Source organism: Mus musculus, chromosome 12 (genome assembly GCF_000001635.26).
Source record: "Mus musculus strain C57BL/6J chromosome 12, GRCm38.p6 C57BL/6J".
NCBI lineage: Eukaryota > Metazoa > Chordata > Mammalia > Rodentia > Muridae > Mus > Mus musculus.
In genome coordinates, this window is record NC_000078.6 from 25,176,313 (window position 1) to 25,195,675 (window position 19,363).

Genomic DNA, 19,363 nt, shown 5'->3' on the forward strand with positions numbered 1-19,363 from the left:
ATGGAAATATCAGACACCTGCTTACTACTATTACCATAATAGTAATTCTTGATATTTTACCATATACCTGAGGTGTGTTGCGATATCAAAGCTGTGTGTGTTTAGCATATGTAATTTGACAGGTTAGGAGATAGGTATTAATCTGTGAAGTCCCCAGCACAGTCTATACCGTGGACATTTTCATGTTCTCCCAGAGTTATTTTCTTGAATATTTTACTTTATGTATGTTACATGTTATATATGTATATATTATATATACATTTAATATATACACATATATGTACATATAAATTATGTCTTGACCATATGTACCCCAACATCCTCCTCCTATCCCTTTGATACCCCTTCAGCATAGCCCCTTCTTGTTTTCATGTGTTTGCCCTTTTATAACCCTGGAGTCTAATCAGCGCTGCCTGCTAGACTGGTCTTGGCTTGATTCCGTCCAGGTAAACAGTTACAGCGAGTTCCATGGGGACAATGGCTGTTCTGGCTAGGTTGGTTGGCTTTTATTTTTTTCATCTTAACACAAGCCAGAGCCATCTAGGAAGTGGGAGCAGTCTGTGGGATTTTTTTTTTCTTGTCATGACTTTTCTCAATGATAAATTATGATGGAGAAATGCAACCCAAATCAACCCTTTCCTCTTCAGCTTGCTTTTGGTGATATGTTTAGCCCAGCAATAGAAAACAAAGTAGGCCAGTGCCCGTGATCCGGTCCAGAAGACAGCAACATTTAGGCCGTTGTTATTTATCAAGGCACTTTAGTAAAGCTGGAAAGGTGGAGAATGCCATCCAAAGCAGGGAAGCAGAGTAGAGTGGTTGTTGCCTGGGGCAGAGAAGAGAGGGAAATAGTATAGGGAGGAGGGGGGCAGGGGGAAGGATGGTCGGGCATGAGTGGGCGGGGCATGAGTGGGCGGTGTTGTGGGCTTAAGCTAAGTCCTAGATGTCTACTACACACCTTGCCTGTAATTATCAGAAGCCTGTTACATACTTGCAATTTGACTAATAGGGTAGTTTGACACTAGATGCCCTTATTACAGCAGATTGTAATGTAATATAATTTGCCATATATTAATAGTGAATTAATTATTTGTCTCACTGCTGAGACAAACACATGACAAGGGCACTTTAAGGAAGGAAAAAGCTTTATACTGGCTCACAGTTTGAGGTTATCACCCCTGTATCAGGGAAGGGACGGAAGCAGGAGCAAAATGCCCACCCAAGTTCATCAGGATTGTCATAGTGACAACAGGATTTCTCTCTTGCAAAAGCTTAAAAACCAAACCAAACCAAACCAAGCCTCTTACTCTGTGAGCATATGTGTGTATGTACCCATGTATGTGTGCAATCATTGGAACTGAAAGGTTTTTAGGTGATGGCTCCACGTCTCATTTAGATCTGCGCTTAGGGCATTTCAGAAGCTAGTCCCTCCATTATATTTGAAGGCAAGGAAACACACGAAACTATGCATGGCTTGAGTGTGGGTCCTACCATGCTGGGGTAGTAGGGCTGGCCCCAGGACTTGGCTCTCCCTGCATAATCTGCCTGTGCTGCCCAGCTGGACTCTTGACTGCACAGCCTTGGCTACAGTCTGTTCTCCAACAATGGTCGTTGGAAGCAGTTGGCAAATGCTTTGGTTGCCTGTGCACACAATGCCCACAGTATATTATTGAGCAAACATAGTTCCCCAGTGTCTTTGCCCAGAAGTTTCTTATTGTCCTTCCCCTTCCTTAGTCTCAGCAGGGAGCTTTGTGCAGAGGAAAGAGGAAGCTCTTTAGAGCCTGAAGCCACCTGCTTTTGTGACTTAGCACAGGTCCCTCTGGTTAGCCTTCTGGGTTCAGGTTTCTTGGGATAATGGAGACGGTGTGTGTGTATCATTCCTGGCACTTACTGAACGCTGCACCTTCAGGACCTACATACTGTTTTTTCTCTTTTTTCCCTTCCATTCTCAAATCTCAACGGCTCTTTCTTCTCCTCTACCATCTTTGATAAATGTATGTCCATTCCTGATTCACCTCCTTGGCTCCCAACCTTGGAAATAAAAGTGAGCCACGTTGATACAGATCTTTTGTAAAAAAAAGTCTGGGATGGAGCTAGGGTCATTACAATTTGGAAATTACTGGTGATGACCTGAGGGGTAGACAGAACCCATTTAAATGAACCTAAACAGGGCTAAGGTAGGTGCTCATCAGAAAAGCCTTATTGGGGCGAGGGTGTGATTGTCTGGCCACTTAGCTGCCTCTTTGCACACATGATATGTACTTGGAATCTGGAAGTGACTTCTGTGTGCATCACCTGTGTCAACCCTGTCACTCTGTAAAAGTTCCTCTGAGAGACTAAGGTTGAAACAGCTGGCACTTCTCCCAGCTGCCTCTTTCTTGTGACACCTGTCTCTGGAGTCCTCTATCTCATGCTTCCCAGCATGCCTTGTCTCTACAGTGTCTTCTTACCTGGGGAGAGTGTCTTTCAAGCTCTCTGCTAGGAGCCTAAGAGCCCACTTGTGTGGTGCAGGCCTGTGTGGTCCTGGTTGGAAGTCCGGAGTATCTCCACTTTGTGTCACAGACATTGTGTCTGAAGTGTGAGCTGCCTCACAGCACCCACAAATGGGGAGTGTCTGGGCTGAGAGCCCAGCTGAGCTCTGGCTGGGAATCTGTAACTGTTGCCTCAGCGCCTGGCCCAGCACCTGTAATAATGTTGGAGGTGGCAGCTGTAGACCATCTGGGGTGACTACAGGGGAAACACGGGTGCTCAGAGGCCCTGCAGCCCCCATCTTCTCCCAGCCTGTACGTTCATTGCAATGGTCTCCTCATGCTCGTTGCTCCTCAATCAGGGGAGCTGCAGCCAGGAGGAAACTGCCTATTTAAGCTTTTCTGGATTCCTGGGCATGCTGTCCTCTGAGACAGGGGCCATGCAATGTTGCCTGACTGAAGAACCAGTCATTGATGGTATTCGAGGCTGTGGGTGATACACTCATCCCTTGCAAGGATGAGTGCACTAGGAAATGGTCATAACAAGAACTGCCTGTGATGGTGCTTCATTGTCAACTTGGTCCTAGCACTGAACTGAAATATTGTCTCATTCACAACTGAGGATATTGGAGCATAGAGCTGCTCATAGGTAAGAAAGCCAGCACCTAAGCTCTATTGGCTCTGGGATCTGACTTTATCCACCATGTTGTTCTGCTGTGCACCAAATATAGATAACAGGGGGTCGTCCTGAGCTGTAGCTTAGTCGGTAGAGTGCTTGTCTAGCTTGCATGAAGAAGCCCTGAGGTCTAGCTCCAGTGTTGCATAAACTGTGTGTGGTGGTACATGCTCCTAATCTCAGTGCAGAGGAGGTTGAGGCAGGAGGATTGCCAAGAGCTCGAGGTCAACCTGGCCCACAGAATGAGGCTTCCAGAAAAACTGAAAGAAACATTCTGATTACTTTTTGGATGTTATTAAAAGAAGAGGAAGATAAAAATGGTTTGATTTGGTTGATCTGGATTCCATAAAAGACTAAACAGTTCTTCTAAAACCACAATCCGTGTGAGGATGCATTAAGAAAGGCCTGGATACTATAAAGGGCCTGGCTTTTCTTAGCCCACGAGGAATGGTTCCTGGGGCATGGATTTAATCTTACTTGGTTGGACTCACTGGTCCCCTCCAAAGGACAAGGTTTCTGATTCTAGACTTTTTCATGTAGTATTGGAGCTGGAATTCAGGACTGCAACAGCCTGAAGGCTGACAGCCCATGTCTCTCTATCCCAGCCTGTGTTTTGGTGGTTTCGTGACTGCTGTGGCCTTCCTGAGCCCTGCACTATGTCATCTAGCAGAAGAACACACCGTCTGTTGCCTTTGTCCCGGTTGCTATGAGGATTCTGCAGGTGAACTGTGATCTCCCCGGAGCTCTTTGCAGGAATCCTCTGAGGAGATCTGACCTCTGCCTTGTTCTGAGCTCTTGGAACTTCCCACAAGAGATTAGTGCTTTAGAGTTGAGATGGCCTTCCTAGCTCAGCTGGCTCCTTTATTTTACAGAGATGTTTTCATAGAGTGTCTTGTGGACACCTGAGGCTCCCTGAGGTGCCACCAGGGAGAACTATTGTTATAAAATTACTAGCACAGGACACACTGCCTGCTTGCTTGGCTAGGTCCTGGTGTTGTGAGGCATGATCAGTAGACAATAGGCACCTTGGCCAGGAGCCCAGTGCTCTCTCGCAATCATTATGGATGCTCACTGTACGTTTTGTGGTTGTACAGCCACGATGAGCAATGACATTTTCCTTTGGAATGGCCCTGTTGGTGAGGGACAATTGTTTTAGACCTCTACTCCAAGATTAATCTATGTGTCTTGGAGACAAAGGTCTTGGGGGTGGATTCCAGCTTCTCCAGTGGTAGGAGCTCAAATTGTGACAGAGAGAATGACCCATCTGTGGAGCACTAATTTTACTCAAATAAAACAACACCCCTCCAACAACAAAGAAAACAAGCTAGATTATTCAAACCTGGTGTTGTCGTTACTCCCCGTCCTTACCTCTTTTCTCTTTGCCCTGTCTTTCCCCTTCCCTTTTACTTCCAGTCCTTTCCCTCTCCTCCTCTCGCTCTCCCCTCCCCCTCCTCCTCTCCCAGAGCCTTCTGCATCTTAGGCTAGTATCCTATCACTGGAGTAGATCCATAGCCTTTTAAGAATGTTATTTTAATGTGTGTATGTCTGCCTGTGTGGTGATATGTGCATGTAAGTGCAGTTGCCTGCAGAGGCCAGTAGAGGGCATTGGATCCTCCAGACCTGGTGTTCTAGTCAGCTGTGAGCTGCCAGATGAAGGCACTAGGTTCTCTGTAGAGAGAGTTCTGCTGAACTCTCTCTTTAGTTGCTACCTTTAAATTTTAATGCAGGGTTTCACTAAGTCACCCTGTCTGTCCTTTAATTTGCAATCCTCCTGCTGCAGCTTTCCAGGGAGCTGGGATACAAGTCACTGGGCCCGGCTCAGGCATTTTCTTGAAAAGAAAGTGGTGAGCCTGATGCTTCAAGAAAAATAGCTAACTGTACCAGCTGTCAATCATCAAACCGAAGCTTTCCAATTAAAATCCGACTTTTAGAAAGCCTTTGTTCACTCCTGTGAGTTTGAGAGATTGCTAGCACACGCAGACTTCCCTGGTAAACCAGTGGCTGTGTCCGTGCTGTGACTGAGCGGTGAAATGTGTCAACATTCCCCTAGATCTGCATAACTCAACTCCATGAATCAATATTTGCCTAGTGACTAACTCACAATGTGGCAAAATCATGAATGGATAAAACCAATCTATTCATAGTGCATAATGGCTAGTGGATTTGACTGTCACCGTGTATAAAAATATTAGGGTTGGGTTGTGACTCAGCCTGGTATGCAGAAGAGTTTGGTCCCCTAACACTGAATAAAACCGACGTGGTAGTACATGTCTGTAGTCTTAGCACCTGAGAGGTGAAGGCTGGAAGATGAGAAGTTTAGGGTTATCGTTGGCAACAGAGAGAGTTCCGTTCCAGCCTGGGCTATGTGAGGCCCTGTCTTAACAATAGAAACAGCGGGTGAGTGAATTCTGGATTGCTGTTAACCTGCAAGAGCCTGACTACCGCTTTCCAAGTGTTACTGAAGAGATGAAGAAGTGAATCCACACATACACAAAGGTCTTTTCTCAACCCTGTATTGTTTGAGGTCCAATTTTCTTCACATGCTGCAGGTAAATGGCAGAATTCTACAGCCTGACCTTAGCTAGAACCAGCTGGTTGCTGGTGAGTGAGATGTTTAGGAGCTCTGGATAAGCACGGGGCATTTTTTTTGTTCTCACTGGTGCTTTGAAGAATAGTTATTCTGGAAATATAAAATGTATTTAGGTGTGTAATGGATTTAGTTGTGGCTATGATCAATTAATTTGGGGGGGGGGTGCAGGAGACTGAACCTAGGGTCTTTACATGCTAACCAAGTAAGCTGCCACTTGGCTACATCCCTCCTCCTTCTGCTCATTATTTAAGAAACGGTCAATTTGAGGTAAAGTTGCTATGCCACTGAGAAAAAGCTCCCAAGTGTCTGGGATCACAGACTACACCACCAGGCCCAGTTCTAATCATTGTTGTTACTATTATTGTTATTGTTATTAATGTTTTATTTTGAATCAGGGTCTCACGTATCCCACGCCAGCCTGGAACTTATCTTGTAGGTAGATATAATCTTGAATTTTTGAACCTCTGAGCTCCACTTCTGGTGTGCCGAGATTACAGCCATGCACTACCACACCTAGCTTATACGGCACTGGAACAACCCAGGGCTTTGTTCTCTAGGCTAGCGCTCCACCAACGAAGCCACACCTCCAGTCCTTCTAATTATTATCATTTTGGCCCAGTTGACACATTCATTTTTCTCAGCAAACATCATGCGTTACATCTCACATGAACAAGAACCCTTTGGGCTGCCCAGTACTCTAAAGAACTTTGTCAAGAAGTCCTGATACCAAAACCCTGTGGGAGAAGCTGCCGGGCCTCTGTTTGAACACTTAGGGGACTTCCAGCAAGGCACCTGGCTGCTGAGGACTTTCCAGGAGCCAAGGCAGGCCCCATCTGCTGTGAGCCGTGAGCTTTCCCAGGCCCAACTTCTGCCTTTTCTGTAAACAGCTCGGGTCTGGTGGGATGTGACTCAGGAACCACTGGACTGGTCTCTCCCTTAGCAAAATATTAAAAAAAGCAAATGTAATATGCCAGGCACCAGTGTTTACTGTTGAATAATGTGTGCATATGAGGGTCAGAAGCATTCTGGCAGTGAAGAACACCGGTGTTATCTAGCAGGGCCTAGTGGGCAGGAGGCGCATGAGTCTGGTGACCAGAGGTGCTGTGTTGACAGGGCCACTGTGGATCTGTTCAACCTCTACCCTGTTTACCTGCACCTGTCTTGACTAGAGAGCTGTTTCTTCTCTACATGAGGCAAGGGACTCAGCTGAACTCTATGTCATGGCTCTTCAACATTCTTCACAAAATCCGCGGTGCATTGTGGTTCTTCAGACTCTGTGAATGCTCTGGGGTTTACAGTCACAGTTGGCAAGCGGAAAGATGTCTTTGTGCCCAGTGTGAGTGATAAGTGAGAATGTGGGCTAAGGTATAGAGACATCTGTCTAGGCTCAGGCTGCAGAGAAGCAGGCATTCAGAAGGAAGGACATTGAGAGCTGTTTGAGGAAGGCCTGGCTGTTCAAGCCTGGGGGACTCAGATGGGCAGCCAGGTTAAGGCAGGGCAGGTAGGGAGAATGTGCTTACAGACTCTTCTGTTGGTCTGGTCACAGTACTGAGGCTTTAAATGACGCTGTTGAGCATACCTTGGGTCTGGCGAAGTCCAGCACTGGGGACCTGAAGTGTTCTGCATAGGCCCAGAAAAGAGGAGGCCTGAACTTGACATTTGAGGATGACCAGGACCCAAGAGAGAAAAGAGGGTCAGGAAAGGGCTGGAAGGTAGGGAACAAAATGGTCAGAGGCATGGGAACCTGAAGTTGGGAGGCACGTGGATCAGTTTAATGGTGGTAAGGTGTCTTAGGGTGAGCTTTGGGCTACAGGGTAGGTGACCTTAAATGCCTGTTTCCAGTTCCGGTCTTGTATTTGGCCATGGGGAGCCACGATCTTCTCTGAGCAAGTGACTTAGCTGTCTGAGCTCAGTCTCACAGGAGCCTTTGGGTGTGTCTTCAATACAGACAGCAGGGAATAATGGGTAAAGGTGAAATAGGAGTCTGTTTACAGAACGAGGGGTGGGCTGAGTTGCAAGGGGAAGGGATGGAGGGGTAGGGGTGTTGCCAAGCCTCCAGCCGGGCGCCAGAACGACACGCATATGCTGGAGTTTAAAAGCATAGCTAAGTGTGTAGATGGCCTTTATGAAGTATGTAAGTGCCTTCTGCGGGGTGTGGTGTGAGACAAGGTTTTCTTGATGTAGCCTTGGCTGTCTTGGAACTGGCTCTGTAGATCAGGCTGGTTTTGAACTCATAGAGATCTGCTTGCCTCTTTCTCCTGAGTTCTGGGATTAAAGGCATGTACCACCATTGCTTGGTTGAAGGCATGGTGTGGCATAGCTGTGATCTCAGCACAAAGGAGGCTGAGGCAGGATCATTGTGAGTATGAAGTCAGATGGTATGTCCCATATCAAAATAAGCATAAAGCTCTCAAACTCAACCAAATGAAACACAACATACAAACAGACAGACAAAAAACAAACAAACAAATAAACAAACAAACAGAAAATACAACAACAAAAGGAGCCTGCATCTTCTTCAGCCCTTAGCTTGTGGGAAGAGCAGGGGAGGGACTGTCTGAGCTTAGCTCACTTTGAACCCATTATTCTTACCTAAGAAGACATGACAGAGGGTTGAGGAGACACTAAGATGGTGAAGTACTTGCCTTGCAAGCTTGGAGTGGGAACTCAATCCCTAGCACCAACACAAAGTCAAGTGTGGTGGTGTGTGCTTGGAATCCCGGTGCTTGGGAGAGAGCTGGGGACAGGGAAAGCTCCTGGGGCTCACATGCCAGCCAGATTACTGTAATAGGTGAGCTTCAAGTCTCAGAGAGAGATCTTGTCTGGAGAAACAAGGAGAACAGCTCCTGATAAATGATACCTGAGGTCAGCCCTTGACCTTCACATGCAGGATCAAACATGTGTACAACACACACACACACACACACACACACACACACACACACGCACACAGACACACACAGACACACACACAGACACACACACATACACACACACATACACACACACACACAAGCTAGAGAGTCCAGCTGACTACTTCCAGATTCCTGGAACAAGGAGATCTTCTTGTAGTAGCCTGCTGCATTTGGGGATATTTGTTACACAGCTACAGATAACCGACACACCTGAGCTGTCTTTGCTATTTCAGTGTATTGACTTAAAATTGGACCGGATGGGTTCAAATGTTGGCTTTTCCATTTGTAAGCCACATGGCCTCAAGCAGGTTTAATTCATATGTGCCTCAATCCTGTCCTCTGCAAAGTGGAACTAGGAATAGTATCTCTGTGCAGTTCCAATGAGAGAGTTCATAGAAATTGCTTGGGGTTTTATAGCACTAAGATTTGCCATTGTTATCACTACCACATCTAACACAGCCTTCTGCACTTCATACCCAGATTCTCCATGCACAACACTGACTTGTTCTCTGAAGGTCTCACATTCGTGGTCTTTTCTCCTTGACTCTGCACAGTGGCTAGAAGACTCTGAAGAATACCCAACACAGACTAAGGGGCTCAGTTAAATAAAACAAGTTTATCAACAAGATGATGACAAGGGACAGCATCTGCTGTGAGCTCATTAGGATCAGAGTTGGACATGGGAGACCTGTTGGACACTGTGGGAACAGGGCCTAGCACTGTCAAGTGCAAAGCCATCTTGTCAAGTTGGATGGAATAGCTAGACAGTGATACAGCGAGGCCAACACAGGGGAGTATGGATGTCAATTCTGGAGCAAACAGCATGACACATGTGAGTGTTGGTGATGTGCTTGTTGACTAAGTGGAACGAACACAGAGCCAGATGCTCCTTGTGGATCCTCAAGTGGCCAGCATTTGGATGATTGGACAGACACTCAACAGTGTGATGGACAGAGAGAACTAGAAGCCCGAGGAAAGGGTTTGAATTAAGAATTTCTACATTGCCCTGGAACATTGAGTGGCTTCTACATCCCCACAGCTGTGCTCACTTGCTTGTCTGTGATTGGCTCCTGCTTCCCAGCTTGCTTCTCACTGAATAGTAGTTCACTGGTCAGGCCTTCAAAAGATTGGCAGTAGACAGGGAGTACAAGGATTCTAACAGAGAGAGAGAGAGAGAGAGAGAGAGAGAGAGAGAGAGAGAGAGAGAGAGAGAGAGAGAGAGAGAGCAGTTCTACCTCCTGCTACAAGGCAGAAGAAGCAGCTACATCATCTCCTGGGCTCTGGGATGCTAGGGAAGGTGAAGTGATAGGAGGGCTGGCTTTTGGGTCCTGCCCAGTTGAGCCCTGGGAAGATAGGACGTTTTTGGAATCTTGTGTTCCTAAGGCCCTACTTGTCAGATTCCTATAGGTCTCATCCTGAAGTCAGAATAGCTTGCTTAGCAGCCTGTAAGTAGGGGCTGCAGATTCATCTACCAGCATGCATTTCTTAGAATCTACTTTTTGTTCTGAGATCCCACTGGCTAGAGATGGGTTGAACAAACCAAGGTCGAACTCCTGTACTCATGGATTCCAGTACCTAGAATGAGGGGTCTCTTTATAGGCTATGCCAGCTCTTAGGATGAAATGGAATTGACCAAGGGCATGGATTCTTATCTCAATGACTCGGAACACTCCTAGCAACCAGTTGGTAAAAGCTGGGGACATTTTGTAGTTCACAGTATCTCATGGCAAAGAGTAACCTTGTTAAAAATACCTGTCAACTATGCCTTGTGGACTCCTTGCCCAGTGGGAGAGCCAGGTGTTAATTTGCCACACAAATGAGCAGTCACACAGCACCCATACTCTGAAGGAAGCACAGGGAATCAGCAGGATGATGCTGGACCCTCCCCAATGCCAGCTGGACCCACAGGATGATGCTGGGTCCACAGCCTACTGAACAATGCTACCCTCATTCAAGAAAGGCTTTCTGTTTTCAGTTAGGCCTCCCTGGAAATCCTGGAAATTCCCTCATAGACACACCTAGAAATATATTTTATTAATTTCCCAGGTATCTTTCAACCCAATCAATTGTTAATCACCACTAACCATCACATTTATCCATATAATAAGCTAGATGCTAATCTTCTCTGTTTTTGTAGAGGCCAAAGTACCCAAAGCCACACAGGTCAACAGACTGGAGATCTACCTAGACACAGCTAACTAGTGCCCAGCCCAAGAGCCTGTCCCTTAACCTCTCATTTATCCCTGTGTCGTAGCTCCTTTTCTGGTTATTATGACCAGTACTTGACAAGAGGCAACTTAAGGGAGAAAGGATTTATTTGGGATGAAATTTTGAAGGTATAGTTTGTCATGATAGAGAAAGCAAGCTAGCAGGAACACACAGCTATATGCTTATCTCTATGTGGACCACGAAGTGGAGAGGGGGCAGGAAGTTGGGCAGGACTGTAAACCTCAAGGCCTGCCTCCCCAGAGATCCACTTCCCCCATGTAGGCCCTTGTTTTAGTTACTTTTCTGTTGCTTTGATAAAACGTCATGACCAAGTCTACTTCTAGAAGAAAACATTTATTTTGGCTTATGGTTTCAGAGGACTACAATGAGTGATGGAGGAGGGAAGATCAGCTCACATTTTGATCCACAACCACGAGGTAGAGGAAGAACACTGGGAGTCTTTTAGAACCTCAAAGTCCACCCCCAGTGATACATCTTCTCCAACAAGGCCACACCTCCCAATCCTCCCCAAACAGTTCTACCAAGTATTCAAAATAGGAGCCCAAGGGGACTATTCTTTAAATCACCACAGCCTCACCTTTAAAAGGTTCCAGAAACTTCCCAGAGAGCACCATGAGCTGGAGAGCAAGTGTTCAAACACACAAGCCGGTGTGGGACTTTTCCTAGCCAACCTGTAACACTCAACAACCCTTCTGCTCCTCTGTCTTCCAGCCGAGACATGCCACTGTTTGTTCTTGGTCCTCTGGGCAGGTAGCAAGAATCTTATGGGAAGAGCCATCTGTTCTCATATGCTTTGAGTGTGAGATGTTGCTGCTCAGGACAGTTGACTATGCTTTGCTGGTCCTGAATTTGCCTTCAGTGATGACATTAGCCAAGGCAGGAGTGATTATACCATACAAATTGGCACAAGCTACAACAAGGGCTGCTTTTAATTTCTTTACTCCCTGGAGCTGATTGTTGCCCCTCTGCTAGTATGCCATATCCCCAAGACTTAAGATTTCCTGGGGCTCACTCATTGGAAACCTCTACCTCAGACAAGGCTCTGTCTGGATTGGATGTTGGGAGGCCTCTGGCATCCTTGCAGCTTTCTTATCTTTGCTGCGTGTCTGGAAGTCTTCTGTCTGTCTTTCAAAGGCCACAGTGGCCTAGGCTCCAATTTACTGGGCTCTCAGGTTCTGGACAGCAGGAGGGAATCAGGGCTGCCCACTGTAGCCTTTCTTAGGATGGAGTAAGATGCAGTAACTTCTGTTTCTTTCCCTCCACATTCACATAGCAGCATCTCAGGGAGGGTAGCATGGGGCCCAGGATCTTAGAGCTGACATTTCTACCTGCCAAAACATAGTGAGATTTAAGTGTGAGCAGAGACAGGAAAGGCCAAGGGCTTTCTTGTCCCTTAGAGAGAGACAGGCCATGCCATGTTCCCTGTGGAGGGTACCTGCATGAGCTGGGGTTCTCCCATGGCAGGTCCCCATGTTTGCTCCATCTGACAGATAAGGAAACTGAGGTTCAAAGAGGAAGTAACCTGCCACAGACACAGACTGTGAGGGACAGATGTGAGAGCTTCTCTGGGGCAGAACCAGAGGCTGGCTTCCACATTTCTCTAGGCTCAAGTACAGAGATCAGCTCAGGACCAACATTACCTTCAGACCCCTCGTTGGATATCCATATCTTCCCGACTTGCTGCATGAAGAAGGGGTTTCCCCAGCTGCCTATGAGAGGCCAGTAGGAAGTGCTGCTGTCCCCGTGTTCAGCCTTGTGTATCAGGTCTGTGGCTTCTCCAAGGCTCACTGAGGCAATTGGAAGGATCCTGAGGTTTTGAAATTGCTACAGGCTTTGCTTGGGTTGGTAAGCCAGCTGACAAAGTAAAGGCAGGCATGGGGTGGTCACCATGGTCTCTTTTGGCCACATCTGATGCCTAGACCCCCTCATTCCTGCTTATAAGCCCACAGTGCCCACTCCCATGTGAACAACTAGCTCGTACATTTCCCCATTCGGCCGGTGGTGAAAACTGTGCTATTTTAAGCCCACATGGAAGTATGTCTTTTTTTTTTTTTTTTAAAATAAGGACCATCTGCTACCGGCCCCAGCCCAGATGATACAGTTGGAGCCTACCCACAGCATCCTCTCCCGCCTTCAGACGGTTCCAGGAACGAGAGTGAGTCAGACTCAGCTGAAGCACGTCTTGCTAACCCAAGCAATAGCCCAGGGGCCCAGCATAGGGGACCACCTGCTCCCAGGGCAGGTGTTCCCTGCAACCTCTCCACACAGGGAAGGAATCTCACCCTGAGCTTCATGGGGCACTCAGACCCGCCTTCCAGATGTGCCCCTTCCCTTTCCAAGGGACTGCAGCCAGCCACAAGTTCAAGCGCAGCTGCTACAGCTCCTGGCCCTGGCAGCTTGTCACAAAGCGCGTCACACAGTGAAGCTGGTGGCTCACAGCTCGGTCACTTCCTGCCAGTGGCGGCTCTCAGAAGAACTCCTGGGTCTACTTTAGGTGCAAAAAGGGTAATTGCTATCAGGAAAGGACGACCAGGGGTGGCGTCGTAGGCAGCTGTGTCTCTGGGCCATTGAGAAGGTACCTTTAAACACTAGTGGCTCAGCAATGCTACCCAGCTATCGGCCCAGGTGCAGCTTTCAGCTCTCCACCTGGCTGCCCTTCCTTAGCAACGAATGTCTCATTGTGAAGAGAGGCCATTAGCTTCCAGTGCACATCTGGCTTACAGACCATGCTTGCTCCTCTCAAGTGTGAGGCAAATACAGGATTATCAGACCCATCTATGATGCCAGCAAATGTGAAGGAGGACCACACATGGGAAGGGTTTGTTCTGCTGCCCAGCGATCGATCATGTTTTGTATCATACGGAGCTGTGACTGTGCCATCTGAGTATGCTGAGAAGCTGTAGAGACCTGGAAGGCCAGACTCTCTGGACTTGTCACCACCCCAATGCACTTCTTGAGCCCTAGAACAGCCTCCAACCCCAGCCCCAAGGGACCCTCAATAGAGAGTTCACAGGTAATGGTTCTCCAGCCTGGCTATTAGATCATTGTAGCTTTGGCCTTCATTCGTGATGCTGGGAACCTGGGGACCCCAGAGGCCAGGATTCAGCTTGGTGTTTATCTTCTCTGAAGTTCCCTTTCTCCTCCCGTGGTTATGGCTGTGCCTGGATGTGCTTGTGTTGGACAGAGCACGGTCCCATTGTGAAGTCACAGCACCAGTCCCCACAACGGGTTCTGGGGTCCTGTTGGGGCCTGAGCCCTTTCAGTCTTGAGTCCCTGCTAGCATAACTTCCTGGTCTGGAGTCTATCTGCTGCTCCTGTAGAGCCTTGCAGTTTATCTGTGGTCAGTTTTCTCACTCATTTCCTGCCAGCTGCTACTGGTTTTTCAGTCAGCTTCTAGAGCTACAGTAATTGGGAAAGTGCACAGTCCAAGTGGTTCACCAGCTGTGGCAGGCGGGACGTGAAGAGTGAGGCATACTCTGTGTCGAGCAGAGACGGGCACCTCCACCCAGACTGGGTCTGTCCCTTGGGCCTCTGGGAGTGACACAGAAGAGGCTCTAGGGCACATACTCATTGTAAACTGAAAGCTGGTGTATGTATGCATGTGTGTATGTGTGACATAAGGGATTTTTTTTTCCTGAAGCCAAAATAAATGGTTTCATGTTTTGAGAAGGCTGAGTTTGGTCTCTTTCACGGGGAACCCTAGGCTCTCTCTTTCTCTTTGAGGTGTGATGGGTGAGTTGTGCTAGGCCACTGACTGGGCTATCTGATCACACTTAAACTTTTGTTCCTTAGCATTTACAAAAATGAAGAGAAGGAAATTCCCATAGTGGAGCAAATTACTCCTCCAGCCCCAGCTCTTTGGACATGTCTATTTGTTATTCTCATTTTATGCCGTGGAATAGTGTATTGGAGCTGCTCACATGCCGGCAATCACTACTCAAGGGTCTCTCTATCCAGAGGCTTCTCTGCAGGGGTGGCCCTGTGTGGACAGCAGAGTCCCCAGAGGGTAGAATAAGGACCAGAGGGAGAGCAGTCACCTGGGAACTTGTATAAGGGGTGGGATGCAAGGCTGCCTTGAAGCCTTAGGCCCGGGGCCCAGGGGATTGGGCCAGCCATCTGCCTTCTACCTCTCAGCTGGCCCTTCTACCTCTCAGCTGGCCCTTCCTATGACATCATTAGTAGATTTTTATTAATCTGTTGGTACATATGAATTGTGAAGAATGAAAATGACACCCCAGTGTGGACGTACACAGCGGAGTCCACGTGTTTTCTGCCCTCTTCTTTCTGACCAGTTCATCCTCTCCCGGGTTTGGAAGGGAAGAGTGCCAGGTCACCTAGAAGCACCCAGAAGCCGTGAATGGAGTTGATGTAGGCCACCAGGTGCATGCTCAGAGACACCTGTGGACTTGTGTGATCCAGGCACGTGGTCTGAGCAGTTAATGCTATTCCTGGTGTGAGCACCAGGACTCCATGATAGGAAGCTGGCTTTTGTCTGGGCTCGTCACCTTTACCATGTGGTAGGATCTACCTTTTCTGGGTCCATAACATCTCTTGGGCCACTTCACTGGCCAGGATGACATATGCCCACTGGGCCTGGGTTCCAGATGGTACCTTCCAATTTCCTCTCTGAAGTCTAAGAAGTCACTTGCCAATGCTTGTCAATTTCTTTCCAATCACTGTGTGCATGTGTGTGTGAGTGTGTGTGTTTGTATATACATGTATTTATAAACATATAGACACCATAGTACAACCTCATCTGCTGTTCCCCAGGTACTGTCTGTCTTTTAAAAAATTTCTTTAAAAAAAATTTTTTTTTTCAGAGAGGGTTTTACTTTGTAGCCCTGGTTAGCCTGGAACTCACTTTGTAGACCAGGCTTGCCTCAAACTCACAGAGATCCACCCAGCCCTGCTTCCTGAGTGCAGGGGGTTAAAGACAGTGGCCGCTGTGCTCAGTTTCTTTTCTTTTCTTTGTTGACTAACTGGACATGGAGCCCCGGGGCAGCCATCAGATTCTACCGCCCCAACACTAAGAGTGCATGAGTGTTTCACCCTGCCAAGCTTTAAAACTTTCAAATGTGAGTGTTCTGAGGACTCAAACTTAGTTCCTTTGGCTTTCCAAAACCTCGAGCACTTAGCAGACCCAGCTCCACGCACTCTCTTCTTTCTTGAGGAAACAGTCACATCAGAAAGCCTCTGCTTGCCGCGCTCCTTCCTAGGTGAGGCGTTGCTGTGGCTCTGACAGATGAGTGTGCTTCTGCACAGCTTTCTGCAGCCTGCTCCCTGGGTTGGTGCTTCCTGTCTCAGCCTCCCATTTCAGATGCCCACAGAGTTGTGGGGGGAGCGGAGCAATGAATCCAGAAGTGGACTAGTCTCAAGCTGCTGGGATTTCTGGCCTTTGTCATACTCTGCCTCTTTGGTATGGCAGACTTCTCTTTGTGAATCCAGCTACACAATGGCACCTCCAGGAAGCCTTCTCTAGTTTCTGTTAGTCTCATGAGTGTGGGCCATCTCCTTCATCCAGGGGCTTTGTTGAGGTGTGGTGATGCCCTGAGACTCATTCCTGGTCACAGTGGGTGGGAAATCAGGGCGATTCCTACTTTGGGGGGGGGGGCAAGAACAAATCTTTCTTGCTTCCATCTCACTATCAACTCCCTGTCTCTCTATGGTGTAGACTCTACAATGGAAGTTGGAATTCCAGAGACCCTGCAGGATGCTGATGGCAGAGACACTGTCACAGAGCCTGGAACCATGCAGATGCCTTTTGGGAGCTTAAAGCAGATGGGGGCTGAGTGACAGAGATGTCAAAGAATGGCTCAACATCATTCCCTTGAAATAGAAGCCCCACACTCCTGCTTGAGGAGGGTACTAGGGAAGGGACAGGTCCTGGAGGACACAGTCACACAGAACCAGTGCCATTCAGGGGGGTCAGAAATGACATGATAGTCTGATGCTTCTGGTGTGGGAACTGGAATCAAGGGAGTCCGGGTTTCTCTGAAGGTCAGGGATGGCATGGGGACTTAGATCTCCTGAAGGTTGGGGATGACACAAAGATTTGGGGTTCTCCAAGAGATTAGGGATCACACAGGAGTCTGAGGTTACTTAGGGATGTCTGGGATGACACAGGGGCCCGGAGAGGTCAGGCTTTGATCTGGACTTGGTCCCTGCTGATGACCCATGACAGTTTTCTAACCTAGTGGGTTTCTGATTCCTTTTCTGAGAGCATGGGGCAGCAGTGTGCGGCTGCCCAGAGGCAAATGGGGACATTTGTACATTGTGTCTTGAATATTTTCATCATCTCTGTCTTGGACAGTCTTCCCTGGAAGGTACCTACAGCGTGTCCCTGGAAGAGGAGAACAGAAGAGGTTGAGGTGGCTAGGGACTCCCATGTCTGGACAGTCCCTGGGGCCAATATAGCAGTGGCTCTCAACCTTCCTGATGCTGTGACCCTTTAATACAGATCCTTACATTGTGGTGACCCCCAACCATAAAATTAATTTTCTTGCTACTTCATAACTGTAAATTTGCTACAGTTATGAATTGTAATGTACATATCTAATATACAGGATATTTGATATTAGACCCCTGTGAAAGAGTTATTAGACCTCCAGAAGGGTTGAGACTCACAGGTTGAGAATTACCACTTTATAAACAGGCTTAGACAAGGTGAGCCGTGGCCCAAGAACCCAGCTCTGCTGCCCACTCACGGTTAATCTTTTTTTCAGATGACTCAACGTGTCTCCACTTTGAGTTCTGGGCTTGGGTCACCGCTTACCTCATTTTCTTTCTCAGTGAAACTGGCTTTAGTGTAGGGTTCTGGGTGTTTCCATGGGAGGCCATGCGGGAGGCCATAGATGTCCTGGGCCTTCAGAATAAACTTGGCTTTTCTTTCTAGACCAGGTTGGACAGGTCTCAGAAATGGCCTGTTTAGGGCATCATCTCTTTCTGCAACTCCTGCTCTGCTCAAAAGGGTCAAGATTGGGTTGTTGAAGCTTCCTGCACAGGGAGGAAAGGGTATGGGAATGGCCAGGTAGGCTTCAAGTCCCAAAGCCTCTACTCACCTCAGCCTAGACATCCTTGGGAGTCATCTTGGACCACTGACCTCTGGCCTAGGTGCCTCTGGCTGCTGGGTGGAGTGAGGGCTGGGAGGCGACCCCCGGAGAGCCTCATGTACTGTATAGACTCCCTATATGGACCCTCCCCCTCAGCTTGTTCCACTTTCAAAAATAGCTAATGAGGAAATTAATTTTGTCACCCAGATGTATTCAGTAAAAGCATGTCAGGGAAAGACAATTAACCTCTGCACTAATAAATCTTTTCCAAATTAATGAAATTCACTTGTAGATGCTGAGAGACTCAGTTGAGGTGAGGACCCCAGCCCAGGCTGCAAGGTGAGTGTGAAAACAGAAAAGAAAGGGGAAGGAGGAGGTGGGCTGAGAGAGGGGGCAGGGAGGAGAGAGACATGCCTTGGATTTGATACATTGTCTGGGATAGTCACAAACAAACTCGATAAATGAAGCCAGAGAATAAACATTATGCTACTTTAAAACACAGGCTTTTCAGCCTTACCTTGACTAAGTTGCCTCCACACTGAATCAATCTGGATTCCCTTTTCCTGGGAACACCAGGAAGAAGTCATTGTCTAGAGACAGGGGAGATGGCTCCGTGGACAAAATGCTTGCTAAGCAAATGAGAGGATCCAAGTTCAACTCCCGGTATGCACATAAAAGTACTGATTGCAGAGGGAGGTGCCGGTAATCCTTGCTGGAGGAACTGAAGTCCGGTGAATCACTTGGGACTGCTGGTTAGCCAGTCTAGCTGAATCAGTGAGCTCCAGGCTCCTTTCTCACAAACTAAGGTGGCGAGTGATGGAGGGAGACGACGCTCAGCCTCCATCTCTGGCCTCCACACACGCCCTCACACATTTGTACATGTTCTCCCCGCCCCATGCTCCCAACACACACATGGCTGAGTCTCTGCTCACTGAGAACTTTTGCTCAGAATCCCAGCCCTGTCAGTTAACTCATGCTTCTCCCTCATTTCTGGTTCCTTTGTGGAGACCATGTAGGGTTTACAGCAGCATCCTTGAAGACGTTTGGGTCTTCTTTTCCAAAGCTGAGACTGGTTAGCTTGGACAGGAAAATTAGACAGGAGAGACAAGTTCTGGAGACATGGGCAGGTAAGGCTGATGTTAGCTGTAAGGCTGATGTTAGCTGTATCAGCAGGAGGAGAATGGAGGAACAGTCAGAATCCATACCCTTCAGCTCTCAGAGCATCAGCTCCCATCTAGAGAGCCCTCGCTTAGGAAGCAGGTCTCAAGAACCTTTCCCCCGAGACTTGCAGCTTTGCAGCACTGGCTGGCTGGCTGGGAGACGTGTCAGGGATATGCATCCTTTATAGTTTGGGTCTGGGCCCTATTTGCCAGATGCTCAGCTACGAAACCTGGTTCACAAACATTGTCCACAGGGTGCAGCTATGTCACCAGATAAAG

The 19,363-nt window shown here is 47.9% G+C and overlaps 2 long non-coding RNA genes across 4 annotated transcripts in view; one reads left to right on the forward strand and one right to left on the reverse strand.

Annotated features, from left to right (window-relative positions):
* Positions 1–19,363, forward strand: part of Gm36287 — a 90,667-nt gene that overhangs the window by 36,773 nt on the left and 34,531 nt on the right. For all 3 annotated transcript variants that reach the window (XR_003950180.1, XR_381342.3, XR_872584.1), the window contains one exon: positions 18,217–18,263. This is a non-coding gene — a long non-coding RNA (predicted gene, 36287). The remainder of the gene's footprint in view (positions 1–18,216; positions 18,264–19,363) is intronic.
* On the reverse strand, positions 11,193–14,532 carry Gm36496. Its single transcript, XR_381348.4, has 3 exons — positions 13,158–14,532; positions 12,516–12,729; positions 11,193–12,203 (listed from the first exon to the last, which is right to left on the reverse strand). It is a non-coding gene; the product is annotated as a predicted gene, 36496 (long non-coding RNA).